Here is a 14573-nt window from a genome sequence, read left to right on the forward strand (position 1 = left end):
AGCAGTCACTTAACATTAACATCATGTGTACATAACTTGATGAGGGCACAGAGAGGAGCAGCAAGAATGTTGCAACGCCAAAAAATTTGACCTTCAGAAAGAATGAACAAGGTGGCTTGTTTGACTTTGAAAACAGGAGGCTGGGGGAGAAATGGGAAGCCTAAGAATATATGAGGCAGGCTGTAGAGGGAGAGGCTCTATGACTTGTCAAGAGGGTAGCAGAGGAATACAGTGGAAATGAGCTCTACCGATCTTAGAAGAAGCTGAGACAACCCTCGAGGGAACAGAGGGCTCTAGTGCAGTGGTTGATAACATGGGGCTTTGGATTCCAATATTCCTGGTCTTAAATCTGGCACTACCACATAACAATAACTCTGACCAGAAAACTGTGGCTAGAGGGAAACGGTGGACTGCTGTTTTTGTAATGGTTTAGAGAGGGTTAGAGATCAGAAGATAAGTAGATTATTTTCTCTTGTAGTGGAAGGTTGGAGCACATAATTTTAATCTCTGTTCTTTGTTTTGGATTGATTTTGTCAATTTATTGGTAAATTCATTTTTTTCTAATTGAGTGTCTTTTTTTTTTTTTTTTTTTCTTTTCCTAAAGAGACCATTTCTGAAGCCACACTGTCTGGGCTTGAGTCTTGTGTTTGAATATTTACTAGTTATTCATTCTCTTGAAGTCTCTAGACTCATATTTATAAAAATAGAATCATAGTACCTACCTTGCACGATTTTTGAGAGCTTAAATGACACCCTTCAGACTGATGGGCACATAGTAAACGCTCAAAAAATGGAAGCTCTCTTTACGATTATTCCTGGCTGGCATCCAGCAGTACATCAGCCTGTAAAGTATCCAAAGATGAATCAGTTAATGAGCCTGATGCTTTAAGAACTTTTAGAATAAAGTAGGGGACATAAAACACGCTTCAAATAACCATAATATAGAGGAATAAATCTGCCTCAAGAAAAATGCAGGTAATAACATGGGCATTTAAGGAAGAGAACTGTCTTTAAAGGAGCGATGAGGAGATGGGGGTAGTTTGTGGCGAAGTCGGTATTTGAACTGAATTTAGAAATATAAAAAGAGTATGACCATCTGGAGATGGGATGGCATGGAGGTGGGGGGGATAGTGAGGCACTGCATTCCTAGCTAGGAGACCAAAACAGGCGTTTCATTCTGCAAGGTTCTCAGATGCTAAGCTGACTTTGAAGATTTGTTCCAACAAATTTTCCCTCTTAGCATATTTTAACAGTCTGCTCAATTTTCAGCAGTCATACACCAGCCTCAGAAGCAGGGATACATCATTTGTTAAGAAGCAACAACCATTTCAATGAAATCCCTTGCCTAGCATCAGTACAACCCTCATGAGTTTTCGTTGTTATTCTGTTACTGAATTTACTTCCAAGTTTTATCACATTGTGCAAGAACAGTAGTTTATTCATGATTGTTAAAAGAGGAAGAAAAACCTCAAATATTCAAAACAACCTTTTTAAATTCTATCTGAAAACAAAATTCAAAGTGCATCTTTTTGGAAGTAACTTCCCACCTCACCCTTTGATTCAAATTAAAATGTAGACAATCAGGAACACCAACAAATTAAAGACATTAGGAAAGAATTGATTCATTTTCTGAGACACACAAAACTTAGTGGAATTAAAATATGAGAGGGAAACATTCTTGGCAAAAATATATTCTTGATTTTCCTTCAGGCATTTAGTTTGGAAGCTTTTACATAACTATAAGGGTCTGACCCTCAGACATAATTTTTCTCCCCTCCTGCTTATAAGCATTATTTTTTAAAATATACATTTATATAATATAAATCTGTGGCATTTGTGCATTTCAGCAAAAATCCTATTTGTGTAACATGGGGATTTAAATTCTTAACCGAGAGAGCTTTATTTTCTGAAACTTTGCTGATTTTTAGTCAGAATTAGGTACAAGGAAGGAAGGATGGCATCACTTCACCAGCTTGACCCAATCCACTCAGGTGGGCTGAGAGAGAAATAGAAGCAGGTACAGATTCAGGTAGCCCAGCTGGGCACATTCACCCCTCAGCTCACCTGTCCAAATGAATCAGATATGCTTCCCTGCCCCATGTATTGAATGCAGGTTCTCAGTGAAACTTTAATTTTGGCTATAAAAGCTGTGGTATTCTCCCTTCTTTGGAATAAACTGAAGTTTCTTCTGAATGATGTACCATAAATAATTCAGAATTAAATGTAAATCATAACCACATTTCCAGTGACAAAATACAATTTGCAATTTCATCAGAACTGATATGAATTGAATCTAATTTAATGCAGAATCCCCTGATTGGGCTGTATTTCAATTGATGATACTATAATACCCTCTCTCCTTCCTTCTTTTGAGGCTCAATTTCCTTTTTTTCTTTTCCTTTCCTTTCCTTTCCCTTCCCTTCCCCTTCTCCTTCCTTCCTTCCTTCCTTCCTTCCTTCCTTCCTTCCTTCCTTCCTCCCTCCCTCCCTCCCTCCCTCCCTCCCTTCCTTTTCTTTCTTTCTTTCTTTCTTTCTTTCTTTCTTTCTTTCTTTCTTTCTTTCTTTCTTTCTTTCTTTCTTTCTTTCTTTCTTTCTTTCTTTCTTCTCTGTAAAGGAAGATGTTAGGAAAGATACTGTGCAGATTTTCAAGGAATATAATGTCTTGGGAAACACATTTTGTTGTAAACATGAAAAACAAATACTTGTATGAGGCTGGACTGTGTCCTGTGGGAAATGGAGGGTCTTGCCTCATCTGTCTGCCATATGAACTGATATGAATGACTGTGGGATCCATACCATTTATCCACACATTAAAAGTGATAGCTGCATCTGCACTCAACGTTTTCTAAAGAAAACCATATTGAGAACCATCAGATTGTAGCAGCATTCTGAGGTTTATCTAACTTGGGTGAAGACAAAACTCTTCACTGGGGACTTCATTTTATGAAAATATCAATGAATTCTAATTTCTAGGTCATGAGAAATGCCAAGTACTGAGAAAGGAATGCTATATCTGTGTGTGTGTCAAGAAAAAAACAAAACAGTATTTTTTTTCATCATTATAGGAAGACAGTGCGAATAGTGAAGAGAATGTGAGCTTTAGAGTCAGAAATAACTGGATTTGAACCCCAGTGCTGCTACTTACAAGAATCCTGGTCTTGAGTAAGTTATTTTCTGGGTTCTGATTTTTTTAAAACATGTAAAATAGAAATAATAATGCCTATCTTGAAAGCTAATTGTGGTTAATGATAAGAGCAGGTGTGTATTCAAAGTGGTGCTAGATGTCACAAAGCTGTAAGCACTGTGGAGTCTCATTGATCAAAACACATCTACTTCAGTGTTTCCTTCCCCGTTGGTCATAATGGAGGACTTAGTTTATCCAAGTCTCACGTGGTTATTTCTTGACATTTCCAGAGAGTTCTCCTCAACAGTATTTAACACTCTCGTGTTCACTATCCTCTGAACCTAAAGCCTTCCTGCATCTACACTGCTTATGCCCCTTATGAGAACAGCACGAGTGCAAAGATGGTGGCTTCCAGAGCTGCCCAAGTGGAACCCTCTGAACTATTTGAGCTACCTCCTTCCCCTGAATCCTCACTGCACTGAGGCCAGGATGCGAGTCACTTAGATGTGAGAAGAGAGTCCCTCTCTCACTCTGTCATTTGACCTGAGCCCCCAAAGCTGCTTGTGCCACCCTGGTTTTCAGAGAAACTCACAAAACCAGTTTATTCACCTTTTGCCCTCAGGGTACCTCTTCATAAGGTACAGAGTGATGCACCCAGGCTATGGAGGCCAGCTGTGTGATCTTGATTAAGTTTTTAAACTTTCTGTACCTCAGGATCCTGCTGCCTTAAATATGCGCTATAATAGTATCTACTTACAGGGTTGTTGTCATAACCAAATGCATTAACATACACAAAACACATGTTGTAAGCCCTCTATCAGTGCCAACATTTATTAAAACTTCAGTTATTCTCAGAATCATTTGAGAATGTAGACCCTGATAATATGAAGCAATTACTGGAAGAGGTTAAATGATGTTTTAAGCTATTTAATTGAAATATTAAAAGGCAAACTGGCAGTTATATCCAATAAGAAGATACAATTTCAAGAAATAAAATATCGTGGGAACACAGAGGAAAAATAAATGTATTCTGGAGATGCTTAAAGGAGAAGGGAAAGGATTCATGTCAGAGTTAGTGTTTCCAAAAGACTTAGAGGAAGAAAGACTTTCTTCAATAAGTGGTACTGGGAAAACTGGACAGCTACATGTAAAATAATGAAATCAGAACACTCCCCAATACCATACACAAAAATAAACTCAAAATGAATTAAAGACCTAAACATAAGGCCAGATACTGTAAAACTCTTAGAAGAAAACATAGGCGGAACACTCTCTGACATAAATCGCATCAATTTCTGGTTTGATCTGCCTCCTCAAATAATGAAATTAAAAACAAAAATTAACCAATGGGACCTAATTAAACTCCAAAGCTTTTGCACAGAAAAGGAAACCATTAACCAAATGAAAAGACAACCCACAGAATGGGAGAAACTCTTTGCAAATGAAGCAACTGACAAGGAGTTAATCTCCAAAATATACAAACATCTCCTGTATGTATATTGTGTAGCTTTATATCAAAAAACATGAAACCAAATAAAAACAAGGGCAGAAGATCTAAATTAGCATTTCTCCAAAGATAGATAATTACCAAACACACATACACACACATGCTCGCTCTCTCACACACACACATACACACACACAGATGCTCAACATCACTAATTATTAGAGATATGCAAGTCAAAACTATGAGTTATCACCTCACACCAGTCAGATTAGCCATCATCAAAAGGTCTACAAACAGTAAGTGCTGGAGAGGGTGTGGAGGAAAGGGAACCCTTCTACACTATTGGTAGGGGTGTAAATTGGTACAATCACTATGGAGGACATCATGGAGTTTCCTTAAAAAACTAAATATAGAACTACCACATGATCTAGCAATCCCATTCCTAGGCATATATTCAAAGAAAATCATAATTCAAAAATATACATATACCCCAATGTTCACTGCAGCACTATTTACAATAGCTAATATATTGAAGAAACCTAAATGTCCATCAACAGAGGAATGGATAAAGAAGATGTGGTACATATAAACAATGAAATATTATTCAGCCATAAAAAGAATGAAATAATGCCATTTGCAGAAACATAGATGGACCTAGAGATTATCATACTGAGTGAAGTAACTCAGGCAGAGAAATACCATATGAAATCACTGATATGTAGAATCTAACAGAAATGATGCAAAAGAACTTACTTAGAGAACAGAAAGAAACAGATTTCAAGAGCAATCTTATAATTATCATAGGGAAGTGGGGAGGATTTGGGTAGATGGAATAACATGTACACTCTCTGCTGTATAAAACAGATGATTTACAAGAACCTACTATATAGCTCAGGGAAATCTACTAGGTAGTTTGTAATAACCTATATGGGAAAAAAGAATGGATATATTTATGTGTATAACTGGTTTAGTTTGCTGTACATGAAACTAATATAACATTTTAAGTCAACTATACCCCAATAAAATTAAAAAATAAAACCAAAGACTTAGAATTAAAGTGACGTTGAAAGGAGAGATGAGATGGTAAAGCCAGACAGACAGCAAGTTACAACTATGGAAACAGGCATGAAAAGCGAGCACACTGGAGGACCGTGAGGGTACTTAGGGAAATGGCAGTGGGAAAATGAGACCACTAGTTTGAAAAGGCAGCTGAGATTGCAGATGATAGTGAATGACATGCTCACAAGTTTAGATTTTTTTTTTTTTTTTGCTTTCTTTTCCCTTTTAATTTAATTGCTGGCAAAAGGATACAGAAGCAAAAAATAATAAAATAAAATATCATTATTAAAATCTTCCCTGAAAAATTAAATTCATAAAATTATACTAAGATATATTTTTAAGGTCTAATTGGCTTTATTCATAAAAAACATGAACTCTTACAGAAGAGTTCTTCCTCTACCAGCTTTAAGTGAAAACATGCCTAGACAACTATGCTGACCTAACTGTAGTCTAATCATTTCATTTTTATTTGATCCACTTAAACAGCTTATAGACTTTTTGTTTGTTTGTTTCTTTTTCTTTTTTTTAAATTTTATTTTCCCACTGTACAGCAAGGGGATAGAGTTATCCTTACATGTATATATATATTTTTTCCCCACCCTTTGTTCTGTTGCAACATGAGTATTTAGACAAAGTTCTCAATGCTACTCAGCAGGATCTCCTTTTAAATCTATTCTAAGTTGTGTCTGATAAGCCCAAGCTCCCTCCCACTCCCTCCCTCTCCCATCAGGCAGCCACAAGTCTATTTTCCAAGTCCATGATTTTCTTTTCTGAGGAGATGTTCATTTGTGCTGGATATTAGATTCCAGTTATAAGTGATATTACATGGTGTTTGTCTTTGTCTTTCTGGCTCATTTCACTCAGGATGAGATTCTCTAGTTCCATCCATATTGCTGCAAATGGCATTATGTCATTCGTTTTTATGGCTGAGTAGTATTCCATTGTGTATATATACCACCTCTTCCGAATCCAATCCTCTGTTGATGGACATTTGGGTTGTTTCCATGTCCTGGCTATTGTGAATAGTGCTGCAATGAATATGAGGGTGCATGTGTCTCTTTTAAGTAGAGTTTTGTCCGGATAGATGCCCAAGAGTGGGATTGCGGGGTCATATGGAAGTTCTGTGTATAGATTTCTAAGGTATCTCCAAACTGTTCTCCATAGTGGCTGTACCAGCATACATTCCCACCAGCAGTACAGGAGGGTTCCCTTTTCTCCACAACCCCTCCAGCAACAAGTTTAGATTTTTTTTTTTAATTATTTATTTATTTTTTATTACCCAAATGAATTTATCACATCTGTAGTTATATGATGATCATAACAATCCAATTTCACTGGATTTCCATCCCTTAACCCAAGCGCATCCCCCCACCCCCTCCAATTTTTTTCTTTATTATAATGTTTGTTAAGGTGATCTGTGATCAGTGATTTTTGACATTATTGTAATTGTTTCAGTTTTTTGTTTTTTTTTTTTTTGTCTTTTTTTTTTTTGGTCTTTTTTGTCTGTTGTTGTTGTTGTTGCTGTTGTTGCTATTTCTTGGGCCGCTCCCGCGGCATATGGAGGTTCCCAGGCTAGGGGTTGAATTGGAGCTGTAGCCACCGGCCTACGCCAGAGCCACAGCAACGCGGGATCCGAGCCGCGTCTGCGACCTACACCACAGCTCACGGCAACGCCGGATCGTTAACCCACTGAGCAAGGGCAGGGACCGAACCCGCAACCTCAGGTTCCTAGTCGGATTCGTTAACCACTGCGCCACGAAGGGAACTCCCAAGTTTAGATTTTTAAGGGAGTGAGGAAACACCAAAATTTTTTGTAAATAGAGCCCTTGACCATTTTAATATTTTCAAACAATATTCACTTTTCAGCCATTATGTCAAAAACCCTAAAATTCCCTTTTATGTTTTAAACTGACATGGTTTTACCCCATTCAATAAAATAGCTCTTCTGGTGCTAGTGCTAGCTGTGTATGTGTGTCAGCATCTTAGCACAGAATTTTCTAATGGTATGTTTCCTTTCATTTTGCTGGTATTATTTTAGAAACAGAAATATTACCCCCAAAAGTGCTGACATTAGTAATAATAAGCAAAGATCTCATGAACTTAATAAAACTTGAGAGAAAGATGGGAATCATTAGGCTAAACAAGGAGACTCATTGCACCTAAACCCGTTGACTGCATGAGTAATCAGGAAAGAAAAGAACAAAGTAAGAGAACATGAATAACATACTAGTTATAAAATTTTAAAGTCTGTGTCTAAAAGGTGAACTGCAATTAGGAATGTGGGGTCAATTTTTAGTCTTCCAGGGAGAAATTTTTTCTTATAACTCATTATTCCATTAGTGGCTTGCACATATTTGCTTTGATAAATTTTCAGGAAAATTATTATGCAAGAAAATAGGTGACTATTTGAAATGCATTTTAGAAGGTTAATTTAAAATAGCTATATGGGTAAGGGAGGAAGCAATGTGGGTAAGGGAAGAAGCCTTTGTTATAGCTCAAAGATGACGGAGCCCTGAGGCTGAGGCAAGGAAAATGAAAAGCGATTCTATAGTAGGTACTCAAAGAAAAAGAAAAGACCAGAAAGAAAAGGAATTGGGATGATAGATGTGGTCTCTTTCCAATATGTTCCATGATATTTGCATAAATTTGAAACTAATACTAGACAAGGACCCCCCTAAAAGAATTATAGCTCAAACTTGTCTGTATTATACAGACATAAAAAATACTAAGAAAATATTGGCAAATCAAAGATAGCAGCGCAGTTAAAAAAAAATGTTGAATTTATCCCAGGAGAAAAAGGATGGTTTCATATTTTTAAAAAATTAATGTATATCATCATATCAAATTAAAAAGAGGGACACCATTTTCTCAATTTGGGCTGAAAACACCTTAAATTAAGTTCAGTGCTCATCCTAATGTTTATAATAAAACTTTAAGCAAAATAAGTATAGAAGAAAACTTACTTAACCTGGCAAATGAGTCAGGATACAATCAGAAGACAGAAACAACACAGCAGTTCCACCAGGGAAAAAACTTTTAAGTATACTAAGTTATTGGCATAAGTGAAGGATTGATTAGTGAGAAGTAAAGAGAATGCTGAAGAATATGGCAAATGTAAGAGGTAGAACAGCCCTACTGGACTGAGATCTAGTGCCCAAGGCAGATCCTCTCTCCCCCCGACCACAGTTAAGATCAAGACTTCCTAGGAGAGAAATTACTGTAGTGTCATACCGGTGAAATTTGCCAGAAATCTATCTTCTAGAAATTGCCAAAAATCTAGTCTAGGACTTTGGGGAAAGCCACCATTCATGGGGAGGTATCTTGTTGGAGGAACTACGTAATGGAACAATACAAGGGATGCCCATGGAAGCTGTTAGCTACTAGTTGCTGCTGACCTCCATGCACTGCAAAGAGCCTAGTGCTATAGAGGTAGCTTGTGCTGCAGGATCTGGACATAGGGGAAGCTGCATGTTCCATAGGAGCCTTGGAGAAGGTTGCCTGTGCTGTAGAAGCATGGCCTTGGAGAAGCCATGATGCTTCAGGAGCCAGATGCTGGAAGAGCTGCCTGTTCTGTAGGAGATAGGCACTGGAAAATCCCTGTGTACTGCAGGAGTGAGCACACCACAATCAGAAAGGGATAAATCTTTCCTTCTGCAATGTCTCCCTACTGTCCCCTACTGCCAAAGGTTAACATCATGACATCTGTCAAAGGAAAAATATTTAAAGGGCCCACCTACATTTTCAAAGAGTAGGCAATAAAGTATATACTTGGAGCCAAGTGGAAATAATTTGATAACTGGCACCGTTAACGATGGAAGAATAGACAACTGCTGTGATTTATTTTAAAGCATTTGCTTTACAATCAAGAACAGATCAAGGATTCTAGCTATTACTGCTTCTATTCAACATTCAAATAGAAGATCTAGCCAGTAAAATATGATAGAAAATGAAGCAATATATATTAACATTGTATTCAAGGTAAAGAAAAATGCTAATGTTTACATGAGACATGTAAAGAGAATATAGTAAGTAATTTAAAAACTTGAATTCATAGGGATTTTAACCTAGGCTGCCAGACTAAGAGCTCGTGTTTTTAATTGCTATCGTATGTTGTCCTTTTAAATAATTTTCAAAGGCAGCTGGGGCTTAAATATTTGTCTATGGCACATTTTCTGACTCCATGCTACTCAGTCTGGAGAAAATATTCTGAGTGTTCCCCCAGCGACATGACATGGAAGTTTGCTAAATACCCATCAGCACACAAACAAACATGCAAACACACATACACAAATGTCCACACACATGCATATGAATGCCAAAAGGAAAGAACTAGGAAAACAGATTACATTATCTATGGGTCCATGGCCTGATTTTTATTTCATCTGGTCATCTGACACAGATCTTAATTTTATGGCTGAAATTCAATCTGCAATTTCAACATTCAATGAATATTCATTGAGCACCCATGGGTCAGTCAGTCTTTTAAGATGCTCTGAGAACAGCAGTAAAAAAGATAGGCAAAGTACTTGCCTTCCACTCACATTCAAATTGGAGGAGTGCTGTGAAGAATGTCAAAGAGAGTGATCTACTAAGACTCTCTTGGTGAGCTTGGCAAAAGTCCTTTTTCCAACAAATCAATACATATGGGACTGCTATCATCCGTCTTACAATTCTAAGTCCTGATACAAAACTAAATTTGTTAAAGCCCTCCTTGCCCAAATGCTCCAGCCCATTACTTTCAGGATTATGTAATGCCTCACGGGCTTTTGAATAAGTGTACGTTGATTTGAAGTTTGGCTCACCATGTACTAGTTATTCAGAAGACCTGTAAAATGGGGATAATAAAAATGACAGTACATAACAAAGTATAATCTCATAAGGTGGTTATCAGGATTGAATGAAACACTGCATTTAAAGCACTGAGCACAGTTCCTAAAAGATAGTCATAAATACTGAAGATACTAATGGTGATTATTTTAATTTTTAATTTTTGAAGACATTAATGGTGATTATTTTAATTTTATTAAAAGCTATGTAACTTGAGTCACAAGAAGCCACACAACTTGAATGCTATCAGAAACATGCAGCCAATCGAATGACTCACCTATCTGATAGTTGCATCCAACTGGGTGAAAGAATTTGTTGATTTGGGTGAATGAATTTGTTGGTCTACATCCAGCTAAAATCTAAAGAGCTCTTCTGTTGAAGAAATCATTAAAGCCAGGGAAACGGAGTTCTACATGTTTCTCACCATAGGGTGTAGGCTGTTCAGATTTAGTGGAAACACATTTGTGGGCAAGCTTACATAGATCTATAGTTTAGATTTACACAAAACCATACATTTTCAAAGCATGTTATGATTATTTACTACATTACCATGACAAAAAGTCAAAGCTGTAACTCAGCTTTGAAGGGGAAATAGTTCCAAATTGGCTCCAATGAACATATGAAAGGTGATTCTAGAAGTTTTAATTGAAAAAGAAAGAAACCTCAGAAATCTCTGTGTAGTATTTTAATTTTTGGTTGAATTATCATTTTGTGGTGATCATTTGGGTGAGGAGTACAGTTAAGATTGCAAGTCTTTTGCCCAAGAGCAGATACCAGGAAATAGATATTGATGTCAAATAAAATCGAAGAGGAAGGAGGAGAGAGAGACAGAAAAGGGAAGTGAGGGAGGAGTGAGAGAAGGATGAGAGAGAGAGAGATTCAGTTTGTGATGATGGTTCATTTGCTGTCTTCCATTTAAAGCTGTTTCTGAAACATTGTAAATGGAATTCTTTTCCTTTCCTTCTCATACTCCTGACTTCCTCTTCTTCCCCTTCTTTTACCTGCTCTTTCTATAGACCCTGATTCTTCTTCAAACTGAGTTTCTTATGTTGATTCTAACATTTATTTTCTATCTGTTAATAGTAAAGAATGACCTGTCCATGTCAGCAAAGGAGCTGAATATCAATATGCTCTCTTCCCCTTTGTATATTATAAAACCAAAGCTTTGCATAGGAGGAGGATTAAGTAAATTTACAATTAAGTAAATTATATAAAAAGTTCTTTATTAGTAGAAAGATTTGGATGGAGATTATTTTTCTATTCTTAATCTTTAGGAAGAGGTTAGAGTAATATTCCCTAAGAGCACCTTAGTGATATCTCCAGCTCTAGGCAATATTATATATAAAATATAGAATCATAGACTTGTGGCAGTGGACCTACTCATTTTGCCTCTCCAGGAGTTCTTCACCTTCATAATCTCATCTTGATTTCTCTTCAAGGAGTTGTCCTTTCCCCATGTGTGCAGTAGCTTCTGTTTCAGAGCCAAGTGAAACAGACAACCCCTCTCCATGGCCCATTGCCTTCAGTGGCTGAAATGATGTTGGCCTATGAGATGCTCTCTCCCGGGAACTGAGTAAGTGATGCAAGAATGTGAGTCATGGTCAGAGGTTATTCTTCACCACTATAGTGGTGACAAGCTTCCTGAATTCCTGCTGTATGCCATTCCATCTGTGAACCCCAGATGTAATCCAAATAAGCACCGTTTGCTTAAAACAGCCAGGGTAGATTTTGGTGCTTGGAATCAAAGATGGAATTTTACAAAGTTCCCATTGTGGCTCAGTGGTAATGTATCCAGCTAGTATCCATGAAGATGCATGTTCGATCCCTGGTCTCCCTCAGTGCTTTAAGGATCCAGCCTTATCATGAGCTGTGGTGTAGCTCCTGCATTGCTGTGGTTGTGGTGTAGGCCAGCATCTGCAGCTCCAATTTGACCCCTAGCCTGGGAACTTCCATATGCCACAGGTGAGGCCCTAAAAATTAAAAAAAGAAAAAGAAAAAGAAAAAAAAGGGAATTTTACAGTTGTATATTGGAAGAGCTCTTAAGTTCTGTCTTAGGAAAAGATATAAACAAGGTGAGAGTGGTCACCTGGAAAACAGGGTTTAGAAAAGTTGTGTTGATGTACATCCCTCACTATCCCAGAAAGACAGACAATGGCCCTAGAGCACATAGTAATGTTATCAGCAGTGGGGAGTTGAGACATCAGCTAGTGTGGGTTTAGTGTGGGTTGGGCTCACTGCTTTGGAGAAGGGGAGCCACAGTGAACAGGGAAAAGAAAGATCATTTCTCAAAAAAAAAAAAAAAAAGACATTAAAATGCTAAGCAAAGGACATAGAAAAATATAATAATGGATTTCTGAGTTCCCAAAGCCTGGCTTTTGTTTACCAAAATTAAAATTGTTTTATGCAACCAATAGGATTGAAAAGAATGTGTATGTCATAAGAGCCAGTTTTCTACCCTAAAGTTGTTTTAAAAAATTCAGGCTGAGGCAGGAGAAAAGCCCAAGAAGAGGGCAGTAGGGACTGTGGTTGAGTTGTTTCTGAAAAAGTGACTTGATGTCTTCTCCATATTGCCCCAGTTCCAAAAGAGCAGTAGTAAGAGCCGAGGGCAGATTTTTAGGTGCCCAACCTCTGAGTGTGCCAAAGGAGGCAAGAAAATTCTTGTGAGTCTCACACCCAGGGTGATCTGCAGAGGAAAGGTGTCTAACAGTCTTACAGCTTCTAGGCAGAGGGGCTGGATGTACTCCTTCCAAGCTTTGAGGAAGCTGGAGAGAAACAAAAAGCCCCTCTGGTCCTCAGAAGGGTGCAGAAGTACTCCAGAGAGGGTCAACTCCTTGAGAACCCAAGAAGATGCAGTGTGCCTGGACCAGCACCTGCATGTCAGATGGGACCCTGCCTTCCCCACAGATCCCAACACAGACAGATGCCAAAGCTCAAAGAAGAATGGAAATGAAATGCATTTCAGGGGGTGTCACACAAGGAACTTGGACCATTGTCCTAGTTCCCCAAACCCAGCCTCATAAAGACGTGGTATTATATAAGCCCACTGGTATGCAGATCATTTCAGCTGAAAAAAGAGGACTGAGGTGAAGTGGGAAATTGCCAATTTGATTGTATTTACTTGGCATTGGTAAGAGTACATTTTCTGCCACCAGGGAGAATGGCAGCTCAAGAGAGAATCTATTTTAAATCACAGAAAAATAAGAAAAATTGTATTTTTGGATGGTCAAATTATGGATCAAAAATATTGTATCTAATAAATTTAACCAAGCATATATCATTTACTTGATTAAAACTCTTCAGATTTCCCCTGGTTGGGGAAATCAGCCAGGCACAGGATCAAAATAACTGCCTCAAAATGAGCCCATGACAATCCAAAACAATGAATTCTCCTGAGGAATTTTTACTATAATGATTGGAAAACAGGTATTGCTGTTGGTATGCTGGTGGCCATTCTTACCGTGTGAAGGTGAAAGCCTGCCTGAGAGGGAACCAAAATAGAAAAAGGAAAGAAATGGAGAGAGAAAGAAATCTGTATCGAAGATCTTGATCTAGCTCTGCCTGGATCTGATTTATCCCTTGAAAATGTTTTGAGTATAAGCAACAAGAATTTTTTTTTTCTTTTTCTATTTTTTGAGTAAAATGTATTACTTGGAACCAGAAGACCCATAGTAGAAACAAGTTTTCTTTAAAATTAAAAACAAAATCTGAACTCCTTAGCATGTTCTAGATCATCACTCCTTGTCTGACTCTCTGACCTCTTATAATTCCCTTTCTGCCTAACTAAGCTCCATTCACACCAGATTACCTTCTCTCATCTTCCTGGCTCTCCTCTCTGGGTTTCACATGCTGGAAACTTCTCATAGATATTAAAGAGAGATTTTTCTGACCAGTGACTGCTCCCTATCTCCCCACCTCAAATCTTCTCATTTTATCATCTATTTTGAAGTTTATTTTCTTCACAGAAATGTTCAGCATCTGTAATCATCTTGTCTGTTTGTTTACTTTCTCACTGTCTCGCTTCTCCAGCCAGAATGTAAGTTCCATGAGGGCAGGTAACTTATCAATCTTGAGCAATTCATGACACCTGCTGTTTGGTAGGCACATAATAAATACTGCG

At 37.8% G+C, this 14573-nt stretch overlaps 1 long non-coding RNA gene across 5 annotated transcripts in view; it reads left to right on the forward strand.

Moving 5' to 3' along the window:
* The window catches only part of LOC106510002 (uncharacterized), a 129291-nt gene that overhangs the window by 36417 nt on the left and 78301 nt on the right, over positions 1-14573 (forward strand). For 3 of the 5 annotated variants that reach the window (XR_002343168.2, XR_002343171.2, XR_014843486.1), the window contains one exon: positions 3065-3161. The exons of the other annotated variants lie outside the window; for them this stretch is intronic. This is a non-coding gene — a long non-coding RNA (uncharacterized LOC106510002). The remainder of the gene's footprint in view (positions 1-3064; positions 3162-14573) is intronic. 5 annotated transcript variants of the gene reach the window in all.

This window comes from Sus scrofa, chromosome 4 (assembly GCF_054392235.1).
Source record: "Sus scrofa isolate SSC_HxYL_T2T_F1_AM1 chromosome 4, Sscrofa_HxYL_maternal_Yorkshire_Landrace_v2.0, whole genome shotgun sequence".
Taxonomy (NCBI): domain Eukaryota; kingdom Metazoa; phylum Chordata; class Mammalia; order Artiodactyla; family Suidae; genus Sus; species Sus scrofa.